At 46.3% G+C, this 23,521-nt stretch overlaps 1 long non-coding RNA gene across 1 annotated transcript in view; it reads right to left on the bottom strand.

Moving 5' to 3' along the window:
* Positions 1 to 1,005: 1,005 nt before the first annotated feature.
* Positions 1,006 to 23,521, bottom strand: part of LOC123607977 — a 28,841-nt gene continuing 6,325 nt past the window's right edge. The window contains exons 2-5 of the long non-coding RNA XR_006717019.1: positions 5,098 to 5,176; positions 4,848 to 4,947; positions 4,286 to 4,335; positions 1,006 to 1,466 (exon numbers count right to left, since the gene is read on the bottom strand). This is a non-coding gene — a long non-coding RNA (uncharacterized LOC123607977). The remainder of the gene's footprint in view (positions 1,467 to 4,285; positions 4,336 to 4,847; positions 4,948 to 5,097; positions 5,177 to 23,521) is intronic.

Below are 23,521 nucleotides of genomic sequence, written 5' to 3'. Positions count from 1 at the left end.
TGTGTATATACAAATTGTGTGAGCATAACTGTCCATTCTCTTTTCTTTAAATTTCTTTAATTTTGCCGCTTTCTTTATTTTTAGATTACTCTCCATTGCTGACATACTAACTTAAAGTAACTCATATCTATATTGTGGTGTGTGTGTGTGTGTGTGTGTGTGTTTGTCATCGAGGGAAAACTTTTACTTTAGGGTGTCTGGCTGGCTCAGTCGGTGGAGCGTGTGACTCTTGATCTTGGATTTCTGACTTCAAGCCCCATGTTGGATGTAGAGGTTCCTTAAAAATAAAAATCTTAGGGGCGCCTGGGTGGCGCAGTCGGTTAAGCGTCCGACTTCAGCCAGGTCACAATCTCGCGGTCCGTGAGTTCGAGCCCCGCGTCGGGCTCTGGGCTGATGGCTCAGAGCCTGGAGCCTGTTTCCGATTCTGTGTCTCCCTCTCTCTCTGCCCCTCCCCCGTTCATGCTCTGTCTCTCTCTGTCCCAAAAATAAATAAACGTTGAAAAAAAAAATTTTTTTTTTAAAAATAAAAATCTTAAAAAAAAAAACAAAAATGTTTAACTGTATGGGAGTTGAAAACATTCAAACAACAAACAATATCTTAAATAAGACAAAAAAAATTTTCAATGAAAGAAATGAGTTGCAAAATTTAAATTCACCTAAATTAATCTATGAACTTAGAGCTAATGTAACTGAAATACTATGACCTTCTAATGGAGTGATCTTATTATTTAGGTTTTTTTCCCAATTAAAAAAAAATCAAAAGTCATTCAGGAAAATATTGAATTCTTGTCCAGAGTTCTAATACATGTTCATGTATCTGAAAATGACACACAAAAATGCTGATGCCATACAAAAATGGTCTTCATTGTTTGAAATCTCAGTATGCGTGCCAAATTTTAATGATGGATAAAGTAATAGTGGACTTTTTATTTAAATCAAAATACGAAACTTACATTATCTAATTCTGCAGTGTCCAATGATGTGAAAATAATGTATTCACAAGAATTATGTCAAATGAATCTTTATTTGAAAAACACTATCCCAAAATTATGTTATATCTACTTGAATAAGAACGACCGTAGCGGCAATTAAATGACAGCAACTAAACCAAGAAGAGATCAGTGAAAACGACTGTGAAGACAGAAAACACTTGCAGATGCGCCGAGGCTGTGGGTGACCAGGACCCGGCTGCCGTGGGCCGGGCCACACCTGCAGGGGAGCCTCGATCCCTGAGCCCTCAGCACGTGACCCTCCTCTTCCCTGGGGGGCTGGTGGCCCAGGGGACCCCCGGACACTTGCGGGCCTCTGTGGGCTGTGAGTGGAGCACCGGGAGCCAACGGGCCACTTGGGAAAGGCTGGGAGTCGGACGTGGCGTTGGCCAGCATTTGCCTGTGGCGATCCTCTCCTTCTCTCAGCTCCTCGAGGTTCCTCCAGTCAACACAGCTGCCGTCCAGCTTTCTCCAGCTCTGTCCTCAAGGAAGAGGATTTATTTGTTTGGGGAGAGAGGAGAGTGGGGGAGGGGCAGAGAGAGAGGGAGAGAGAGATTCCCAGGCAGGCTCCACACTGTCAGTGCAGAGCCTGAGGCGGGGCTCAGTCTCATGAACCGGGAGGTCACGACCTGAGCCGGAACGAAGGGTCAGACGCTCAACCAACTGAGCCACCCAGGCGCCTCACGGATCTCTTTCGATTGGAGGCAGTGCTTCTCTCCATTCTTCGCCCATGTCTTCGGCCGTCTTCCTCCAGAGGCTGGGAATCTGATTTGTGCAGTTCGTGCTTCTACACACGCTGGGAAGTTTCTTCTCGACTCCCAAGCAGCCTGTTTCCTCCTCAAACAACTGTCTGTGACGTTGCACGATGTGTTCTTGATGTAACCCAGGCAGAATTGGAAGCTTCAGCTTCAACCGCAGAATCTCACTTTCAAGCTGTGAATTTTCACGCTACAAAGGTGCTTCTTCGGTTTGGAGTCTTGTTATTTGTCCTGCGAGCTGTTCATTCGCTTGTTTTCCTTCCCACAGTTGTCTGGCTGTTTCTTGATTTTCCTCTTCGTACTTTGAAGGGACACCCTGAAGTCAGCATCGTCGACACTCTTCAGATCAACTACTGACCGGTGGATGGGGCCATTGCCATCTTCTCTTTTGCTCGACTGCCCCTCTCTCTAAGGAGATCAGAGAAGGGGAAGGTCGTCAGCAGGTTTTCTGCCTTTGATATCAACTGGCTGAGTTTGTCCCTCCAGACCTGCCGCATCCCTGCGTTCGGCTGCTCCAGCCCTTCTCTCTCCTCCTCCTTTTCCTGGACTCTCTGCCTCCATCTTGCAATTTCTTGTTTGCACGGTTCCGGACTTTCCTTCAAACCACCCATTATTTCCTCCTGAAGTTGTCCTCTGTCCTTCTCTGATGCCTCGAAGATGGGTTTTTCATCAGTTGCTTGGGAAAATTCAGGGGGCTGGCTCCTCTGTGCCTTTTTCAGGGAGTTGACGGTGACGTCCTGGAGTGACGACCTGCTCAGGTTTGTTTTCATCGCCGACAAGCACAGGGTCTGTACGTGAGAGGACCGGCCTCCGCCCCAGGTGCCTGAGGGCCTCATCGGCCTGTGTCACTGGTGCGAAATTCTCACCACGCTCGCCACAGACTTTGTTGCAGGCAGAACACGGTTTGCCTAGAGCCTTCACACTTCTTAAAGTTCGTAGTCTCTTTACACCCAAACCAGCACCGTGGTACAGACCGGGATCTCCCAGGGAAACACACAGAGGCCCAGGACATGGCTCCAGCTTTCAGAAATCACCCACAGGGCGCCCCCTCCCCACCACCCAGGTGCTCCAAGGCCAGCTGGAACGTGGATCTGGTGATGGGCGGCAGGCCCTCCATGGCTGCATCGCGCTCCACAGCGCTGTCTCCAAGTGCCAGCGTCCTGTGGGTCCCTACCGATGGCTCAGAACCCCGGGGAATGTTCTGCCTCTAAGATAAACAAGTGCCCAACCAGGGCAGAGTAGTCAGGCCGGGGGAAGGGGAGGCCAGCCAGGGGCCAGAAAGCAGTTCTCCCTAACTTGGCCCTGAAACAGAAAGGGATGTCACTTACACAGGCACGGGCTCAAGTGCAAAGGGCCGATGGCAGCTTGGAGCCCCCACTACTCCAGGCCCACCTGGCCCTGCAGCAGACCTAGGGGGCTCAAAGCAGGGCCAGGCCATGTCCCTTTTCTCACACCAGAGCAAGTTAGGACAGAGTGGTGGGGCCCCTCTCCCTGTCCCTGGGTGAGGCTCATTTTCCTGATTTAAGGTTTCCTTCTGCTGCAGGAAGCCTGGTGCTGCCCACGAGATCCCGGGGATCCCACCCTTCTGTGTCGTCTTCTCTCCTCTGTATGTGGCCAGTGTGAGCAGGCAGGGGCCCCGGGCGGACGGATGTCCCCAAAGGTATTAACTAAGAGACCTGGATTCCAACCCTAACAACTCAGGAGAAATCAATCACAACTGGCAGGTCTTATGATTTCCCAGACTTTCTGTGGAGCCAGTAGCCCCTGTTCGACCCGGCGTTCCTGGAAGGGGTGACTCTGCTCCAGAGGTGACAGAGTGACCGGGTTCCTTCCCTCATGTGGCCCTCCATCTTGAGCCCGTGCCTCCCAAGATGGCCTCGGGGAGGGTCCCCAGTCCATGAGTCATCTTGAGAAGTGGGCCTCTGGGGAGGCGGTCCTTCTTTGGGCTCAGTTTAGCACTTTTACTTCATTAAACCACATCTCACTCTCTGGTGTCTCTCGGGCAGACCCCGCTCAGGGCCTCCTTGTCCACCCCCGGGGACTCTGTCGTGAGCAGCTTGTCCCCAGTCCCTTTACTGAGAGGGACACAGGACAGCTGTTAGCCGAGGGCTGTCTGGGGGTCCTGAAGGGCTCCGTGGGCACAGAGAACAGAGGTTCTGACCAGGCCTGGTGGTGCAGGGAGGAGGCAGCCAAATGCCCACGGTGAGAGTGGTTTCGTTTCTTCTTCTTCTGTTTTTTCTTTAATAAATGTTTATTGATTTTTGAGAGAGAGGGTGGGGGGAGGGGCAGAGAGAGAGAGGGAGACACAGAGTCTGAAGCAGCTCCAAGCTCTGTGCTGGCAGCAGAGGTCACGACCTGAGCCAAAGTCGGACAGTCAACGCACTGAGCCACCCAGGTGCCCCCACCAATGCTGCTTCTTTTTGACTGGACTATTTTTAAGAGCAGTTTTGGGTTTGAAGGAAAACTGAGTACAAACAGAGCCCAGCCAGCAGCATGCCTGTCTGTGACCCTATCAAACCCCAGCATTTCACCACATACCTCCCCTCCTGTTTCCTTTCTGAGGTTCCTTCTGGTCAATTCCGCTGGTCCTGTTTGATTGAGAAAACAATTTATCAGTTATGATTTTTTCAAATAGTGGTCTATATTTAAGAGTCATCAAAACAAGACAATTTATTCCAAATGTATTCCCAACTACTAAGAATCCGCGTGGAGCCTAAATTATATGTCACAGAGAAAAGCACAGTTTGGGAAGGATCGCGTAACTAAAAGGTACGTCATTTGCTTTTCTCTTTTTTACCTAATTGTGTTTTCTTCTTCAAACTCTTTTTTTCCTTCCTCGGATTCATTTTTCTCCTATCCAGACTCTTTGCCTTTAAAGAAAACTCCAGTGGTGGGCAGCCATTGAAAGCAATAACACATACTATGAGTTATCAAGGGGGATTTGAAAGAAAAGTCATTTCTGACTGGGAATATCAGCCAAGAAAAAGGGAAAGAAGCTGTGTGTGTGTGTGTGTGTGTGTGTGTGTGTGTGTGGTGTATTTGTGTGGTGTCGGGGGGGGGGGTGTGGTGGAACACACGTCTGCCTGTGTTTATGCCTCACCTTGGAATCTGAGCTTCAGGAATATTCTCAGACATCATCTGCTTCTTAAATTTTCAAACAGACATGACCCCAACAAGGACTAAATAAATGAAGATGACTTCTATTATAAAGGCAGGACAATTGCATAGATTATTTTAAAAACGTCTGAAGAAAAATAAGCTGGTACGGTAAGGAGGATGAGCTTAACCACTTTAGAAACTGTAAAGCATTAGCCAAACGCAATGTGTTGGTGTTACTGATAAATAATTACCTGTGTTTTAATTTGGCTTTGCACATGCAGTATTCTGTGACTTCAGTAGGATTTCTGGGAAGTCAGTTCTAGGGAGAAACTAAAAGGGAAAAAAAGTTACTTGTCTTTCTGCATTTGTCCCAAGTAGCTCAAATCCAGAGCGTTTATTTTAAATCACTCCTTCCTTCTGATGATCTTCTGTATTAATATATTTGGACACTGAGATATAGAGTTATATTCTGCGTAGAAAAATTCTTATATTGGCCACACTATACAATGAATGTAACTGATTAATGAATTAACCAGATGGCAACCATACCTGGGTGTATTTTAGCACATTTTCAACTAAGACGGATGAAAGAGGAATTAGAGACCACGTGGGAACCGTTAATAATAATAGCCCACATTTAGAGAAAGGAAGTTGGATGTTAATTTTCAGAGAAAACAGCCAAAACCTTGCAATATTTTCTGGGAGAAGGGGCAGTAGGTAGAACCCAGAACTTGGGTTATTTTGGGCAGCCATCCATGCTTTTAAGACTGATCCTTACAGAAATCCCTTGGTTTGCAAAATTGTCAAGGGACTAAATGACTTAATCAACCTTCCTCATTTTTATCTGCAGTCAATCTGAGCTTATTATCAAACCACTCAAGTGATGGCCCCTGATTGAACAGAACATTCCACTGGGAGCAGCGTGAGTAGCCTTCCCTCCTGGGAGGGGGTACTCACAGGCATTGCATTATTCCTTTTTCACCTTCAACCTCTATAGGTAGAAACTTAAAAGCCATTTTGAACATCATCTCATTATCCCTTCAGTCTTGAGCTAGGAGTTGATTACCCTTAATTTACGAGGGGACACTATATTGAGAAGCAATCCCATTTCTCAAATGTCACATACAAAGTATTCTGTGTGGGGCCGAGAAGAGACTTCAAACCTACGGGTCATAATTCACCTTCTCCTTTGGCATTTACATAGCATAATATTATGACGGAGACTCGCCCCACCTTTGAAAAATAATGAGATATTATTGACAAACAAAAATCCTTTCGTGCACATGTAAAATCCTCTTTCCTAAGTCAAAGGTGGCTGTTTTTTTTGTTTTTTTTTTTTTAATTTTTTTTTTCAATGTTTATTTATTTTTGGGACAGAGAGAGACAGAGCATGAACAGGGGAGGGTCAGAGAGAGAGGGAGACACAGAATCGGAAACAGGCTCCAGGCTCTGAGCCATCAGCCCAGGGCCCGATGCGGGGCTCGAACTCACAGACCGCGAGATCGTGACCTGGCTGAAGTCGGACGCTTAACCGACTGCGCCACCCAGGCGCCCCTTTTTTTTTTTTTTTTGAGAGAAAAATAAATTCAGATGTTCAAATATAGCAGTGGTTTTATTTTATGTGTTTACTTTTCTAGTTCGAAAGCTCTTCTGTTTACCAGGAGCCCAAACGAATGCATACAGTCCTCAGAGAGACAAACTAAGGTAACCCTGATTGTCTTGTTGACTTTGCGAAAGGCAATGGCCCAAAGCATTAGTAATTAAAACCCACTTAAAATTAATTTAATTTCAGGAGCTCCACAAACCCATAAAATCAGACACACACAAAACTAACAGCCAAAGATGCCTTTTTGAAACCAACGGTTTTCAAAGTGAAAAGGCAGACACCAGAAGGGAGCAGAGCTCAGGAGAAAGAAAGGGAGTTAGGGAGGGAGCCGGAAAGGAGAAAATGCTTGCATTAGCCTGGGAAGCCACCTCTCCAGCCCCAGCCCCCTGTTTCAAAGACAGGATTCCTTCGCTTTTTTGAGTTTCAAGTCGCTGAGCCGTCATTCTGTTTCTCCCCAGAATGGAGCTAAACTGGACTGAGACATTTGGAAATGCTTCTCTGGGCAAACGTTCTATTTGTATACGTTTCTCAGAACAAATCAGGGCTGCCACGGACTAATCTTAAGTCCACAGAAATTGGGCAAGCACTTTCTGCAGTCGAGTGTGACCCCAGCTTTGCATTCCGGGAAGCGCTAACCCGTCACTCACAACGCGAAGACACAGGCTTTTAGATCATCAAGGGTGGGTGTTTGGGGAAGTGGCGAATATATCTAAATACGGGTCCAATTCTTATTTCAAAGGAAAAATGTGGAAACAGACTGGTCCAGATGTGGAAAAGAGCATCACTGACAGTAAGTTGCAAGTGTGGGCAGCCGGAGCGTGAGAGCTAGCGGTGGGGTCGGAGTGTGGGGGAGCCAAGAACCTGAAGATAATGGAATCTTTCTCCACCTACCTCTTCCTCTTGCCAAGTGCACCCTTCCAATCGCCAAATGACCCGGCACCTAAAAAGGCAGACCACTTACAGACCCCTATTCTTGACAAAGACTCTGGAAATGACCCGATTCGACATCTGCTTCCATATGGTGAGTTCAGCCAACCGTCCCTGACTGCGACGCTCATTACTTCCAGCCAGCTCTCCTGTAGCTGAGATAGTCTTGTTGGCACAGACGGATTCTTAGAAAGTTCTTCCAAATCCTAATTCTGCTCTCTTGAGCAAGAGAGGATACGACGTTTTGCTCTGACATCTGCAAGCAATAGGGTAGCAGTGAGCCCTGGAGCTCTCCGCGGAGTCAGACGGGCATAGGTTCATACCCGCACCCAGGGACAGGTGTGTGGATACAGGTAGGTTACTCAGAGAGTCTAAGCTTCAATTTCCTTACCTGTGAAACGGAGTAACAAATATTCCCCGCTTCCTAGGTGTTTAGTGAGGATTGTTAAGATAAATCACCTAGAACAATGCCTAGCATATAATAAATCTTTAGATAAATTAATGATTATCGTGGTGTGAAAGGCATAGACTTTGGAGTCAGATGGTCCTGAGTTCAGATCCCAGCACCACTGTTAAGTAGCTGTCCATAGGCTCATGCATTTCCCTGAGCTTCAGTTTTTCCAACTTTGGCATGTCTGCCTCAAAGGGATTCCGTAATGATTTAGTGAAAAAAACTTTAAGTGTTTAGTATAATGTCTGTCCGGATTTTTTCATCATCATCGTTACCCAGGGTCTTTTTAATGTCCTCCTTAAAACACAGTGCTAGGAACTAATCCAATATTCCCAACGTGGTCAGAAACAGGGCAAAGAATAGTGTGCAGAAAGTCTCCTCTGACCTAAACATGATACGTTTATTACTGTAGCAGTCTAATGCTGTATTTGCCTCTTCTCTTTCGGCCCCTCAGAAATAAGAGTATAAGAGGGAAAATACAGGTTCAGGGATCCACTGGATCTATCCCAGTCTTTCAAAGTAAGTCAGTAAAGGGGCACCTGGGTGGCTCAGTCAATTGAGTGTCTGACTTTGGCTCAGGTCATGATCTCACGATTTGTGGGTTTGAGCCCCGTGTCGGGCTCTGTACCAACAGCTCAGAGCCTGGAGCCTGCTTCGGATGAATTCTGTGTCTCCTCTCTCTGCCCCTCCCCCACTCACACTCTGTCTCCCTCCCTCTAAAAAAATAAATAAACATAAAAAAAAAACCAGAATCCTTTTGGGGCACCTGGGTGGCTCAGTCGGTTGAGCGTACAACTTTGGCTCAGGTCATGATCTTGTGGTTCACAGGTTCAGGCCCGGCGTCGGGCTCTGTGCGGGAGAAAGAAAGGGAGCAGGGAGGGAGCCGGAAAGGAGAAAGTGCTCGCATTAGCCTGGGAAGCATTGCAGAGCCTAGAGCCTGCTTCAGATTCTGTGTCTCCCTCTCTCTCCGCCCCTCTCCCATCCACTCTCCGTCTCTCTCCCTCTCAAAAATAAGTAAACATTAAAAAAATTTTTTTCATAAAAAAAATTTTTGAAAAGAATCCTTCCTAGCTGTCTAGGTCTAAAATTGTAAAATTGCATTGTTCTATCATTAACCATTTCCTGTGGCACCAACTATCCAAGGCTATATATGTCCCTGGGACAGTCTGTCTTGGATCAGTCATAGGAGGGGCTCTCAGAGTGAGTTCTTTTTCAACTCTCAAACATTCAAGAGGAAGTTCTTCATGTCCCAAGACAAAAGTGACCAGCCTCCAGAAAGCTCTGGCAGCATGCACACCGTTGTTTTTCCCACCAGCTCTCTCCCCTACCCACCTTTGTTTCTCCCCAGTTACAGAAACACCCTGTGTTTATGTTTACATCATGTGCTTCCAAGGAGGCCAGGCTCCTACCTCGTCCCAGAGGGTAAATGTGCATTGGCCTTAGCCAACCGTCCTTATTCCAGTCCCTCTGCCAGCACCCGATTTAGGAATGGGCAACGCGCTGCAGTTCTAGACAATCAGATATGAGACGCGCAACACGAGGAGACATCTATTGAGTGGCTTCTGGCAAATGTTTCCCTGCTGTCAAAAAGGCGTATAGGAGGGGGAAGCTTCCTTTTCCTACCCCCTCCCTCCGCTGTGCTGGGAGGTAAAGCCTGCAGCTTCTACAGCCATCTTGTGACCACAGAAAGATAAATCTGAGTGGAAAAGGAAGCACACACAGCACAGCAGAGCAGAAAAATGGAAAACACCCAGGTCCTCCTTGACATCGTTGACTTGCTGAGTTAAGGACCCCCGCACTGCTGACCCCTAGCCGGCTTGCTATCTGAAATGCATTTAAAAAAAAAAAAAAAAAAAAGGTCCTTGTTTAATGCTGTGCTTCCCAAACTACAATGTGTGCAGACAAATAACCCATGTCTCTTGTTAAAATGCAGATTCGGATCCAGGAGGGGTGGGCCGGAGCTGAGGATCCCACAAGTCCGAGCTCCCGGGTGGGGGTGATGTTGCTAGTTCTAAGCCCAAACTTTGAGTAGAAGGGCTTGTGTCATCTCAGAGAGACTTCTCTGCTATTTGTAGCTGAAATCATCCCAAATGATACAATCCTTAATCTAGCATCCTTGCTCATCACCTCTTACCTGTGTTCACGAAACCCAATTGAGGTCCGGAAAATTTTAACAGTAATTCCGGTCGACGTGAACCTGCAATTCGTGTTTCGACTCCGGGTCCACACATTTCAATACCCCGCCATCACCAGCACCCTCTCACTCTTTTCTGCCTTTAAGTAAGGCACTCACGGCCCGGGCACCCAGGGTGTGACAAAGGCGCCTGTGAATGCCGGCTGCACGAGCCCCGCACCACCTCGGAGCGCGTGCCAGTGCACCTGGCCCAAAGGTGAGGCAGCTGCACGCACGTCGGTTCCTTCCTTGCCATCTCCGGCTCTAAGGAGAAATGCTTGAGCGCTTTTGCAAATCAAAACCTTTTCATCCTGAATTTGGTGATTCACCCTGAATGGCGTCTTCTTGGAAAGTCTGTAATGCGCTATTGTGTAAGATGGGTAAAATTGGCCTGTCTCTTTGACAACGCTCCTCTTCTCATGGCTCAGGGCTGGGCTGGGGGAGGTGAAACAGTCACAATAAAAGGCGTCCTTTACACACAGCCGCCCTCCCCGGCTGGAGCGGTGTACCTGCGTGGGCCGGGCTGTCTGCACCCCGTGCGGTCGGTATTACTAGCCCCCTTTGTTCATCGCATAGCCTCTGGACGAGAACTAGGTTTCAGCAGGTACGAAGATGGGGCTTGTTTTTAACAAGGCAAATTTACAAAGCTTCCACGCTAGAGAAAGAAAAAAGTGTGGGGGAGTCAGACATTCAAAGGCCATGCCAAATTTGCTTTTCCCCAAAGCAGGGAGAGACAAAGGAAATCTCAAGCATACCTCCCAGACACAAAGGACATGTGTTTACCCTCCAAATTCAAGCTGAGTGAACTCACCTCATTATCCCAGGAGCTGGTCACTAATTCTACCCAGTTAAAAAAAAAAACACCCAAAACAAAACAAAAACACCCAAAACAAAAACCTACAGTCTCAGTCAAACAGTGTCGTATTATCTTTGCATCTGGGTCTGCTAACAATTCTTTCAGTGTCACACAACTCTACACTACAGACCTTCATGTATATTCTCTTCCTTAATCCTTGCAACAACTCTGTCAAGTAGATACTTGGATTAGTGAGAGAAAGGTCCAGAATCTGAAATGTCCAGAATCTGAATCCAGAACCCAAGAGACTTTTACAAGAGGAACAGGTAAAATTGCTTTGGGAAACTATGTCAAATGGTGCTAGAACAGTTTTAGAACATTCATACTCCCCCCCCCCCCCACACACACACACAGCTGAAGCAGACCTCTCCTTGGCTCCTGCCTCAGTAGTACGGTCGTGGTCTTTGGGGACAGGACAGATGACCACAAATTTCCAGATACCTTGAAGCCCTGGATTTAGAGTCCACAACTACGTGGCTGGGGCAAGACTGTCTGGGTCAGGGCTTGTAAGTAGCCACTGGGAAGCCGAGTCTAGTGTGGCTCCCTTAAGCATTGTTCATTTGGACTAATGCTTGATATTTTTAAATGTAGAAATTTCATGTAAAAAGACGTTTTTGTTTTGTTTTGTTTTGTTTTAATTCTCTGAAGAAGTCAGGAGATCTGTCTACACTGGGTCATGGGACAATAAGTTGACTGCTAAAGAGTGAGAACCCTTTTATTCAAGGAAGGTGCTCTCTAGTCAGCAAGCACACTGAAGCTCTCCCTGCTCTATCTTCAATACGGGGTCCAATGTCACTACCAAATACATGTCTCTCTAAGCCAAGCTTTCTCAACCTCGGAACTCTTGGCATTTGGGTTCAGATAATTCTTGGTGAGGCGGGGGGATGCTGTCCTACACATTGTAAGCTGTGTAACAGCATCCCTGGCCTCTACTCACTAGATGCCAGTAGTAAGTACCCTCCACAGCAGTTAGCACAACCAAAAATGTCTCCAGATACAGCTGAAGGTCCCCAGGGGGCGGGGGGGATGGCCTCTGAGGGAGAACCACCTAAACTTCTTCATCCACTTAAGATCCTAGCCAAGCCCCCACCCACGTGAGAGTCTGGATCTCCTGCTGCCTACAAATAGTCCCCGGTATGACCAACGATGGAAGGTCTACAAATCACACCGATTTCCTTCAACTTCAGGTTTTGTGTTCCCTTTAAAACGAGTGTCCGTCTGGATGAGGCAGTATCATCATTGGATGATGGATGGATCATCAAGTATCCATCATTTGTATCTCGGACTTTCCAGATCCTTTCTTAAGGGCGGCTTTTCATAGGAAAAGGGGTAAGAGGAACATAAGACCACTGCGTTCAGAAGGCAAAGTGATTTTAAGAAGGGAGGGAACAGAGCAAGGACCCAATGGGCGACATCATCGCCTTAAGCGCCAGCCCAGCAGGCACCCACCTGAAACAGAGCTTTACGAGGATCACCTGTGCTCACGCTGAACCCTGCCGCTTTGAACGAGGAGAATAGATGTTCACAAGTCCACCGCCTCCCACCTTGCTTAATGATGCACCTCATCACATTCTGATGAAATCCGGACGCAATCAACATTCTTGTTTTAACTAGTTGTTCTGGCAAGGGGTCTTTCTCCAAGCTCAATTTCTCACGTTGGCAACATGGCTAAGAAAAACATACCCATTTGCCAGCTCCCCTCACCGTCCACCCTAATTAGAAGCAATGTTGCTGCTCCCTTCAAAATGGCTGTGGAGGGCAAAGGGACGCTGTAAGGAGGGTGGCCCTTTGCAGGGGTGAATGCTCCAAGCGTCCTCTTGGCAGGGACGTCAGGATCTGAGGAGAGTCACTGCGAGAACTTTGGGGTGGGACAAAGCCAACTTTACAAGTTGTTTATAACTGAGCAACCACAAGAACCTCATACACCAAAACCTTTGGAGTTGGGGCACCTGGGTGGCTCAGTCAGTTAAGTGTTTGACTTCGGCTCAGGTCATGATCTCATGGTTCATGGGTTCGAGCCCCATGTCGGGCTCTGTGCTGACAGCTCGGAGCCTGGAGCCTGCTTCGTATTCTGTGTCTCCCTCTCTCTCTGCCCCTCCCCCACTCGTGCTCTGTCTCTCTCTGTCTCAAAAATAAATAAACGTTAAAAAAAATAAAAAAAATCAATCACAAACCTCTCTGCCTTTCTTCCCCCATATCACCCCCACCACACCCCCAAATCACCTGCACACAGCACTCTTTTGGGCCAGCTTAGGGTTATTGCCCTCATATCTCCGTCATATCTCCATCAGATTTCCAGTTTCCGAAATAAACCTCGTCTGGTTGGTATGAAGCCCGATCTAGCAAGGCTAAATATTCCACCGAGCTGCCTGCCAGACGCTGATAGTATCAACATTCTGTCTTCGTTCCGAGTTGCAGTTTAAAACCAATCGGGCTTTTTCCCGAATCTCAGGCCACCTGTTTAAGTCCTCCTTTCCTCCATGCCCAGTGTGAACATATTTCTCCAAAAATTGGAATTAATGAGTTTTCTTCATCAACCTCGTTAAACGTAGAGATTAGACTGACTTTTCAACCTGATCGCAGCTCACCAGCTATCTGCGAGGGCTTTGTTCTTCAGGCAAACAAACTCTTGATATGCTCCCCTCAAGTTATATTTTCTATGAATACCACTTTCAGACAAGACATGCAATTACTAAAATTGCATCTGATATTTGTAATTACTGGGGTCTATACCTGCGGCGAATTGGTTTCACACTAGAGGAAATGCAAATTGCTTTACATCCAGGTGGAGGAGTATTCTACAGCACAATAAACCTCGCAGCTTAGAGAATTAGCCAAAGGTAGGGAGCCGAAAATGTCTTACTTGCCCAAAGTAAAGATATTGCTGTGTGTGCGTGTGCCTTTATACATTTATAATGTAAACATATATGAGGACGGAGCACACGCTCATTATCTAGAACAATCAGAGCTAACCCCCTGCAGCATGGCCCTCAGACTGTTTTCCTGGAATACCGATTTTGCTGGTATATCCGTCTCCTCCCTCCCTCCCCCCCGGCCCCGTCACCCCTCACAGCACCAAACCTTTGGGGAGTACCTGAAATATGCAACAAATGTGTCTGTCAACCCTCTTGGTTTCCTATGGACGGCTCCAGATCACTAGGATCAAAGTTAGTTAACAGGAACCTATTCTCGTAGGCCAACTGAACAAATGGCATACCCAACTCCCGGGTGTGTATGGGCTGAAGAAATGATGGGCTTTCCGGTGCTGCCTTCACCATCGCTCTGCTCCTTGATGCAGAGCCCTCTTCCCCACCCCAGGGGCTCGTGGTGAACATCACGCACAGTCCTTACAGAAATGACAGGCAAGTCCACGGTTTGTCCCAAACGTTGCACTTGGCTCCTGGAGAGTTATTTGAAAAGGCACTGCTGGGGCGCCTGGGTGGCGCAGTAGGTTAAGTGTCCGATTTCAGCCAGGTCGCGATCTCGCGGTCCGTGAGTTCGAGCCCCGCGTCGGGCTCTGGGCTGATGGCTCAGAGCCTGGAGCCTGTTTCTGATTCTGTGTCTCCCTCTCTCTCTGCCCCTCCCCCGTTCATGCTCTGTCTCTCTCTGTCCCAAAAATAAATAAACGTTGAAAAAAAAAATTAAAAAAAAAAAAAAAAGAAAAGGCACTGCTTACTCCTCAGTTTTAATGAAGGAGAAGGTAAGACAGGCATTTTTTTTTTTAAATTTTTGGGGATGCTCTGTTTCTCTCTGTAGGTAGAGTGGTCGTCTTTATCTCATTCTTATTTTAAGTTTTTGATTTGTAGAGTCCCCTGGTTTCCCTTGGAATGTGTGTTTCTTTTTAAAATTTTTTTTAACGTTTATTTATTTATTGAGAGAGAAAGAGAGAACCAAGGAGGGGCAGAGAGAAAGGGAGAGAGAGAGAATCCGTCAAGACGTGGGGCTTGATCTCACAAACTGTGAGATCATGACCTGAGCTGAAATCAAGAGTCAGCTGCTTAATTGACTGAGCCACCCTGGCACATCCTTCTGCTGTTCACACACACACACACACACACACACACACACACACACTTTTCCAGAGTATCTGCTGTGTTATACCATTGTCTTACTAATGACAACACTTGGGCATAGTGTAAGGTAAGTAGATTTACTAATAGGAAAACGATAAATTGATAAAAAGAAGAGAAAGATGATAGATAGATAGATAGATAGATAGATGATAGATAGATAGATACTATGAATCCTCCCCTAGAGTTAAGCCCTCAAAAGCTTATGATTCCCTAAAAACCTGCCTGACAGAGGGAAGAAGACAAAAATGCTTAAAGTGGTCTGTACTGTCATCAGAAAGTGACCATAATATGCCTCTGATATTCTTCTTTTCAGCTGCCCAACATCCGAATCTCCTTCCTGGAAATTAGACACCTTCTGCCATACGAACCTTTCCCGGAAGCAGAGTTCATCCCCTCTACAGAAAGGCCTCTTGTCTGCTACCCCCACCAAACTGGCTGCCGTTCGTGGACTCGTGACCTTGCCAGTCAATCAGACCCCACCACCCAAGACACGGGACCCGGGGGCCACCACAAAAAGACGCAGGGAGGGCGGAGAGCACGTGCTCCCCGGTATGTCCCCGGACGCCACGGCGGGGAAGGCGGTGCCGGCCAGGGCCCGCGCTGCCCGGCGGAGGTAGCCGCCGCGTCCTCCCCACGACGCTTCTCTGGTCCCTGCCCCGCTCCCAACCGTACCTCTCCGGCCTCCCTGGAAACTCTGGAAGGCGACCGACATCCTTTTCTTTTCATTTTATGGGATTTATTTTCCTTTACCGCGAAGATCCGTCCACGCAATGCAGGTGCAGAGTTTAAAAATTAAAGGGAAGTAAAGGATGTTTGAAGAAAAACAACCAGCCCCGCTTGCTCTCTCTGCCTCTCACTGCTCGGCCGTGCTCCCGGGAGGCATCGCTTCCAACCGCCTTGTCTGTTTCCTCTGGAGGGTATCCGCATAATCCTCGGTAATTACCCTGACTTCTTCTGCTGCTAGATGAGCAGTGGCTTCCTGCACTCTTTTCTGCTTGTCCTCACTAGACCCTCCAAGTAAAGTCATAGAGGAATTTTATTTAACCCACCGCAGAGTGGTCACATTATAAGAGAAAGGCCATGTAGCGCATTCTGATGTCCTTCTTTCTCTCGTGCCAACAATTTTTGTCACACTTTTTGAGACTTCATGGTTTTCTACATATCAGTCATCGATACCGGTTCAAATGCTTGATTTACAGGAATCTCAGGAGTTTTTTTTGGGTTTTTTTTCCCCCAATGCATTATCATATCAGATAGTCTCCTCATGCCCTCTTCCCCCACCACCCCGCCCCGGGGGATCTGATGTTTATCTGGCTGCTCTTTGGCCAGTTGGAAGGTTTCCTCTGATATTTGCAGGTCTTTGGCTGTCTGTTCATAGAGCAAAGCCCTAAAACGGATGGGAAATCCAGTGTGCATGGGAGGGCCCGGGCCCTTGTAGGTGTTTCTCTAGTGTGAGTGGGGCAGGCGGTGGGGGGGGAAGTCCAGTGTTTATTGGTGAACTCCTAAGTTAATGGAAGTTGGGTTTTTTGTTTTTGTTTGTTTTTGTTTTTGTTTTTCTGCAGCTGTTCAGTGTCTCCAGAGTAGAACCCCACCGATCTCCCTCACTGGGGCATAAACCCAGCTGCTGGCCTTCAGGAAAAGAAGCGAGGCACCCTACCACGGCCGGCTTCATGAATTGTGGGGCCCAGGGCAAGATGAAAATGTGAGCCCCCTTGTTCCAAAAGCAGGAAAAATGCCATTAAAGTTCCTAAAATATAAAGCTTCCTTCTGCAATCTCTCAATTTGTCATGGCAGTTTTCGGTTGCTATTTAAAGTTGCTCCAAATTTTAAAAAAATTAAAATTTTAAATTATTAGTATTTTTACTGCTCATCTTTATATCATGCAATGCCAGCTTTAAATGCAAATATAAGTGCATTTAGCCCTGAAGCAGAATCACTGAAATTACACAATTTTTGTTTCCTAGGCTTGTATTTGCATCTGTGTATATATAGATTTCATTCTCAACCAAAACAATGGAAATGCTTCACAAAAAAATAAAAATAAAAATAAAAATTGTTTTCATTTCACTTGTTGATATGCTCATATTCGACCAAATTCTCCACCCTGAGGAGACGAAGTTAGGACAGAAAAGACAGGCACTCTGGGTCGTCTTATCGGTCTCTTTGCTTCAGTGATCTGTTTTCATTGTAGGTGGTTTGACAAATACGGGAAGGAACAGGGGTAAGAAAGGACATGGTGAGGTTCCTTGGTAGTCGTGTTTCTTACAGTGCAACTGCCCTTTGTCTGCGTCGAGAGTTCTGATCTCAGCAGAAAGCACGGTCCCTTGGGGCCAGCAGTGCTCACCCTGTGCTCTCTCAGTCTTGCTGAACTTCCACGTGTCTGGGTGCACTGAACCTCTGGGCCCATGGACATCACAAACACTGTGCTCAAATGGGACTGCAGGAGACAATGGACGTGCACCTTATGTGCATCTCCTCTGCTCACACTCATGCTTCCTCATCCCATCGGGCCTCACTTGCAAAACACAGGCTCGAAGATAAAATGATGAAGACTTCCAGAATGGAAGCACCGTCAAGCCAAGCACAGGACCCTTCTGAGCACTGGGCCCTGTGATGCCAGCCCCGTGCCCCATGCATCATCATTCAGACTCTGACTCAAAACCGTGTTTTCCCAACTCCTGGCCTCCCCCTTGCCTATGATGGTGCCTGGTGTCTCTGAGCCTGCAACCTCTCCTGTTCAGTTTGCTCAGAGAACAAAGCTCTTCTGTGGTCAAGAACTATACCTGGGACATCAAACGGATCCGCGAGGCATGTGGGAAGCCGGTCCCCGTTGACGAAGGTCTCAGTGCCACAAACACCAATAGAAAGTTGGGTCATTGGGGCGCCTGGGTGGCGCAGTCGGTTAAGCGTCCGACTTCAGCCAGGTCACGATCTCGCGGTCCGTGAGTTTGAGCCCCGCGTCGGGCTCTGGGTTGATGGCTCAGAGCCTGGAGCCTGTTTCCGATTCTGTGTCTCCCTCTCTCTCTGCCCCTCCCCCGTTCATGCTCTGTCTCTCTCTGTCCCAAAAATAAATAAACGTTGAAAAAAAAATTAAAAAAAAAAAAAAAAAAAGAAAGTTGGGCAGGTTCCTGTAGCCTGAGTGGGGCAAAGTGGGGTAGGTAGGAGACTGGGCAGAAGGGGATATGAAATACCAGACCAGTTAACGTCCATCTGGGCTTGGAAAAGTAACTGTAAATGACACATCAGTTTATTTAACTGAAGGTTATTGCTTCTCATAAATGACATTTTGCACTTTAAAAATGTCTTTGTTAAGTCTGGCGCTGTGGACATTTGTGATTTCCCCAAAGTGTTTTTGTTTGGAAAATAACGCATTCTGGAGTTTACAGACCTGGCATTGTATCCTGGTCCTGCCACTCCCCAAATGTAGCTATAGATATATTATTTAACCTCTCAGAGCTTTGCTTTTCTCTTCTGTAAATAATGGAGGTAACAATATCTAGTCTCAGATCACAGATGCAAAGATAAAATAAAGGTTGAAATTATAACACAGCGTCTCACATATTCGTGATGCACAATGAATATTAGTTTTCTGCCTCACTTTTGATAGTATATACAAATCTCTTTCGAAGATATGTCAGTGAACCAAATATTAACTTGGGAATGATAGAGGACCAAGACGGATTTCTTATCCCCCGTGGACAACAAATAATGGTTGATATATAAATACAGTTTTCCTTATCAGACTAATGACTTTGCATTTATGTGTGGGCTTAAATGATAATGGATAACTGGCTTTCATTTGAACATCGCACACATGTAAATTTGATCGGACTTGAGCAAGTAGAAGAGATTTATCTTTGGAGTTTTTTTATGAGCTTATTTTTGTAAATGCTTATTTATTTTTGAGAGAGATAGAGACAGACTGCGAGTGGGTTAGGGGCAGAGAGAGAGGGACACACAGAATCCCAAGCGGGCTCCAGGCTCTGAGCTGTCAGCACAGAGCCCGACGCAGGGCTCGAACTCGCGAGCTGTGAGATCATGACTTGAGCCGAAGTCGGACGCTCAACTGACTGACCCACCCAGGCGCCCCTATGAGCTTATTTTTAAAGATATTGCTTCTGTTTCTAATTGGGTGTTTCTAATTGTTTTTTTTTCTCCTAGCAACCAATAGTTACATATTTTCATATCGTAAGGTGTGCTTCAGGTGGCTTTGATGCTGCTGTTCACAGTTATCCCATGACATCACCAAACAACGGCCATCATGGGGTTATGTTGTGGTCCATTCACGACCCATGTCCACACTCGCTAACTGCAAGCATGTCTTCTGTGCTGGCGTCCTGGGTGCATCACAGATCCCCCCTTCAGCAGTTGTGTTTTTTGCTTTTTTCACATTAATGATTGCCAGGATGTTAAAGTAACTACTCGAGAACCCATGTGTGTCTTTGTGTCCAGCCCAAGATTTAGAATTAAATAGGGTTCTGAAGCCCCATACTTGTCATACTTCCCGTTTGATCAGAAGAATAAAGCCCTATAGGGATGTCGCGAAGGTATAACACATGCTGAACACAATGTAAAGTGTTAAGGACGGTAACAACGCAAACTTAAGCCAGTACACGGCTATTTGATGGAGTAACTGATGTGAGAATGATCACTCTGGGTGGTAGCGTTCGGAGGGGAAGGCCGGGATTCGGCCAGGTAAAGAAGAAGCCATTGCCTAGTCAAGAGACAATTATCTCACAGGAAAAGGCTTAATGATTCGCAAAGTTGAAAGTAATCCCGTAATATATATATTCTTTATGACAATGAATTTTGGTTCTACGCTTTGCTTTCGACATTGCAACAGTTTCTAACAGAGATGATGGCTGCAAGTGCAAAGAGGGAGTCGGATGAAAACACTTGACTCTCGGTGGAAAACATGAGAAAGTTCACGCCGCTCTTGTCTTCCTCCATCTGCTCTGCAGGAAAATAAATGCCCTTGGAACTGCTACGAAGCTTCTTCAAAAGAATTTGGGAAAGGGAGAGGAAAACTTTCCAGAGGCCCCCAGAGCCTCAGAAGGCAGTAAGGACATGTATATCATGCCTTGCCTGGGAAACAGGATGTAAGAAAATCTAAAAGATCTCCAGGAAAGAGTCCAACCAGAAAGACCCAGAAAACCATGATGCAAACTAGAATCTCTATGTTTCACTTTTGACGACAAGGACATTTTAGAGTTTGCCCATGATCGCCTGTAAAACATGACCGTCTTTCCAGAGATCCTGGCCTTAAAGATAGAAGAAGTGACCAGCTATGAGTCTGAGGGTACTGGAAACGTCCCCCCTACCACTGCACCTGTAGTTCTATCATTAGAAACTCCGATCTTTGGATTTAGATTGGTTTTAATCTGTAAGAGCCCACAATAAAACTTTAATGCTCTTCAGAGGGCCATCTAATGTTGGTGTCAGCTAACATTCAAAGAGCTTGCACTCCACTCGTTCTTCAAATGAGAGCATAAATTAAAACGAGTCTCAAAGTTGACTGAGAACCAGATGAACAAAAGGCCCCAAAGGAAACAAGGGAGAACGATCAAGATAACCATGCATTTCCTTCTTGTCTATGTTCCCTAGAGATGGCTGTCCATGGACCGCCTCTTAAAAAAACAAACGAAGGAACAAACAAACACAAAAACAGACTTGCTTCACTTCTAGCAGATAGGCTTACCTGCCAGTCTTTCCTGAAGATATCTTGTTCAACAATGACTCCGTTTGGGTAACAAACTATGCACAAATCCTGTCGTTACCACTCTCTCCACAGCAGGAAAAAACTGGCCACGGAGAAACACCTGCCCAAAAGTGTGGAGATCCTCAGATCCCAGAACAGCCGCACAATTCCAACCCGATGAGCCAGCATGTCCCCAGAGTATGGGAAGGGGGATGGGATACGGGATAACTTTCCAGCTCTGTTACTAGCCTTCTTGGCACACTGGTTTTACAGAGAAACATGGCTCTCGTCGTGTGTAAAGAAAAGTACAGGAAGTAGTCTTTTTATTTTTTTCTTCGTGGTAAACAAAAACAGCCATGCCTACATCAACGCAAAGCCACTGCACACCTTTTTTCCAGTCTGTGGATTTGTGCTTAGAAACCGTCATCTACCAATGGCAGTTGGGTGATTTTTTTTTTTTTTTTTTAATGCACTGGCACAGATGACCTTGTATTTGACTCGCTGGAACCGACAGTATTTTCCTTGGTTGGGGACCAAATGGAGACCTATGCTTGCTCTCTGAGACACAGGAGCTCTGTTTTGAGAAGGAATCAGACGCCTACGGGCATGACAGCGTTCTTGGGCAAACCTCAGTCAGATAAGCCCTTTCTTAAATCCTCAATTTTAGCCAAAAATAAACCCTAAGTTTTTAAGTCAGCCTGACATGTGTGAGGTGCCTCTTCCTTCCAGCATCCCTGTACTTGATGGAGCAAAAGAAAGGAGACTGAGTGTGTAGCCGCCTCGCAGAGGGTATTCCTGCAAATCAGGAGAAGAACGGAAGATGACGCAGGACGAAGGTTGAGGGAACTGGGGTTCTTACATCAGAAAAAGGCGGCCAACGGGGTGAATCAACGTTTGAGTATGTCGGGGATAAATGCTTGCAAGAGGCCATCCGATTTCCTCCGATAAGCAATGAGGACCAGAGCAAACGAGGACCTCTGAATTGCTGTCCCTGCAATAAATTATGCGGCGAGCAAAGCGGAGCCAGAAGTTAAATCTCTGTCAACCGATGCGCTAATATATTAGGTACCAGATACCCTAAAGAAGATGAAACAGATCCCCACACGCAGACTTCATAAAAGAAATTTCTTTTTTTTATTTAAGTTTTTAAATGTTTATTTATCTTAGAAGGAGAGACAGAGCGTGAGTGGGGGAGGGAGACACAGAATCGGAAGCAGGCTCCAGGCTCTGAGCTGTCAGCACAGAGCCCAACACGGGGCTAGAAGCCACGAACTGCAAGATCGTGACCTGAGCTGAAGTCGGACGCTTCACCGACTGAGCCACCCAGGGGCCCCTAACAAAAGAAATTTCTGAGAATTGGTCCTGTAACTCCTGAACCTTCTCGCTTACCTTGAAAATATAAAATGATGGACATAGGAGAGAGAAACAGATTGTGTGGAGAACAGTAATAATTGTGCTCTGAGTCTGAGCACCCGGAAAGGAGTGGAGGGGAAGAGGGAGCTTCCTCTGTCATCTCAGTGCACTTCTTTGGGACCATCTGAAGAGCTGGAAAAGAATTTTCCCCTGTCGGGAGATACGGAGGATTTGCTTCTGCCTCATCGGCGAGAAAGCAGAAACATTCCAGGGAGAATGGATGGAGGGGATATTGGGACTGGTCTTCATTCTCTAGTAAGGGGTATGCAGATTATCCCTGTGGACCTCATGTAAGCTCAAAGGGTTTGCAGACAGGGTCCAAGGAGCAAGATGCCAGAAATGTAACCCATCGGAACCACACCCTGACTTCTATTTTGTTACAAAGATTAGAAAAAGAAGGCCTCTTGGCTCTAAAAATGAAAACAAAATCGAAAGATCTAAGTAAAACCAAAAAAAAGAAGGAAATAACTTGATTGTTCTTATATTTGTTCAGAGCAAGTCAAGAGAGAAAAAAATCAGGTATAAACTTTAATGCAAGGTGCCATACTACTGATAGAGAAATTAAGAGTTTTGATGCAACCCCAGCTGTCAGACGGGTAGAAGATATGATCTAGCTCTTGAGAAAAGAGAATGCTCCTGGAACAGATGGGCGCGCCTCTGAGCTTTATAAAGCATTAACTAGCTGTTTAAATAAGTCCTTAGCAGATGTTTTCAATGGAATTTTGGAGGTGAAATGGGAAAAAAAACAAAGTCCAAGGCACAAGGGGAATTGATATCACAAATAAGAGACATTCTTGAATTCAGAGAACAATTTATGGTCAAAAGTTTTTCTTTTTACTTTTTTTTTTTTAAGACTAGCCACAGTATTTGTAAAATGGGAGCACATTACCCAAATCTGCCATTAAATTAATGCATATCGCAGTATTAGCCTTTCAAGGAAGAGACATATTGAAAGCCAAGGACGGTTTACTGTGGAAGCTTCGTGATACGGATAGCTACTCATCTGAGACCAAGAAGGCGAGCAGACATGTGTATCTGCATGGTGATAAGTAAGAGGTCTGTTCTTGTAATGGTACCCCTTATATAATGAATACGTTTATTAGCGACGAGATAAATCACAGCAGGAGAAAGGAAAAGATGCTCCTAGGTCTGTGTTGAAGGTACTGTGTGAACGTGTCCAAAACATATAAAAAAGAAGAGTATGTTGCACAGAAAATAAAAGGAGCGGTGAGTTTTCTTCCTCCCGAATGGCTCCCACACGTCCATACTTCGGTAGATCAGCAAACAATTCTCAGGTGCCTCTCGGTGCCAGCCAGTGGATGAGGTGATGCACAGGGAGATAAAGAACACCCCGTCCCTACCCTCCAGTGGCTGATCTTCCTTGAAGGCTGCAAGGACGCTGTTCTCACTAGCAGTACCTGCTGTTTTAATAGTACCTTCACCTCCAAGTGCTACTCCTCCCATAGCTTTACCTACCA

Source organism: Leopardus geoffroyi, chromosome B2 (assembly GCF_018350155.1).
Source record: "Leopardus geoffroyi isolate Oge1 chromosome B2, O.geoffroyi_Oge1_pat1.0, whole genome shotgun sequence".
NCBI classification, from domain to species: domain Eukaryota; kingdom Metazoa; phylum Chordata; class Mammalia; order Carnivora; family Felidae; genus Leopardus; species Leopardus geoffroyi.
This window is presented reverse-complemented; position numbering and strand designations above follow the sequence as displayed.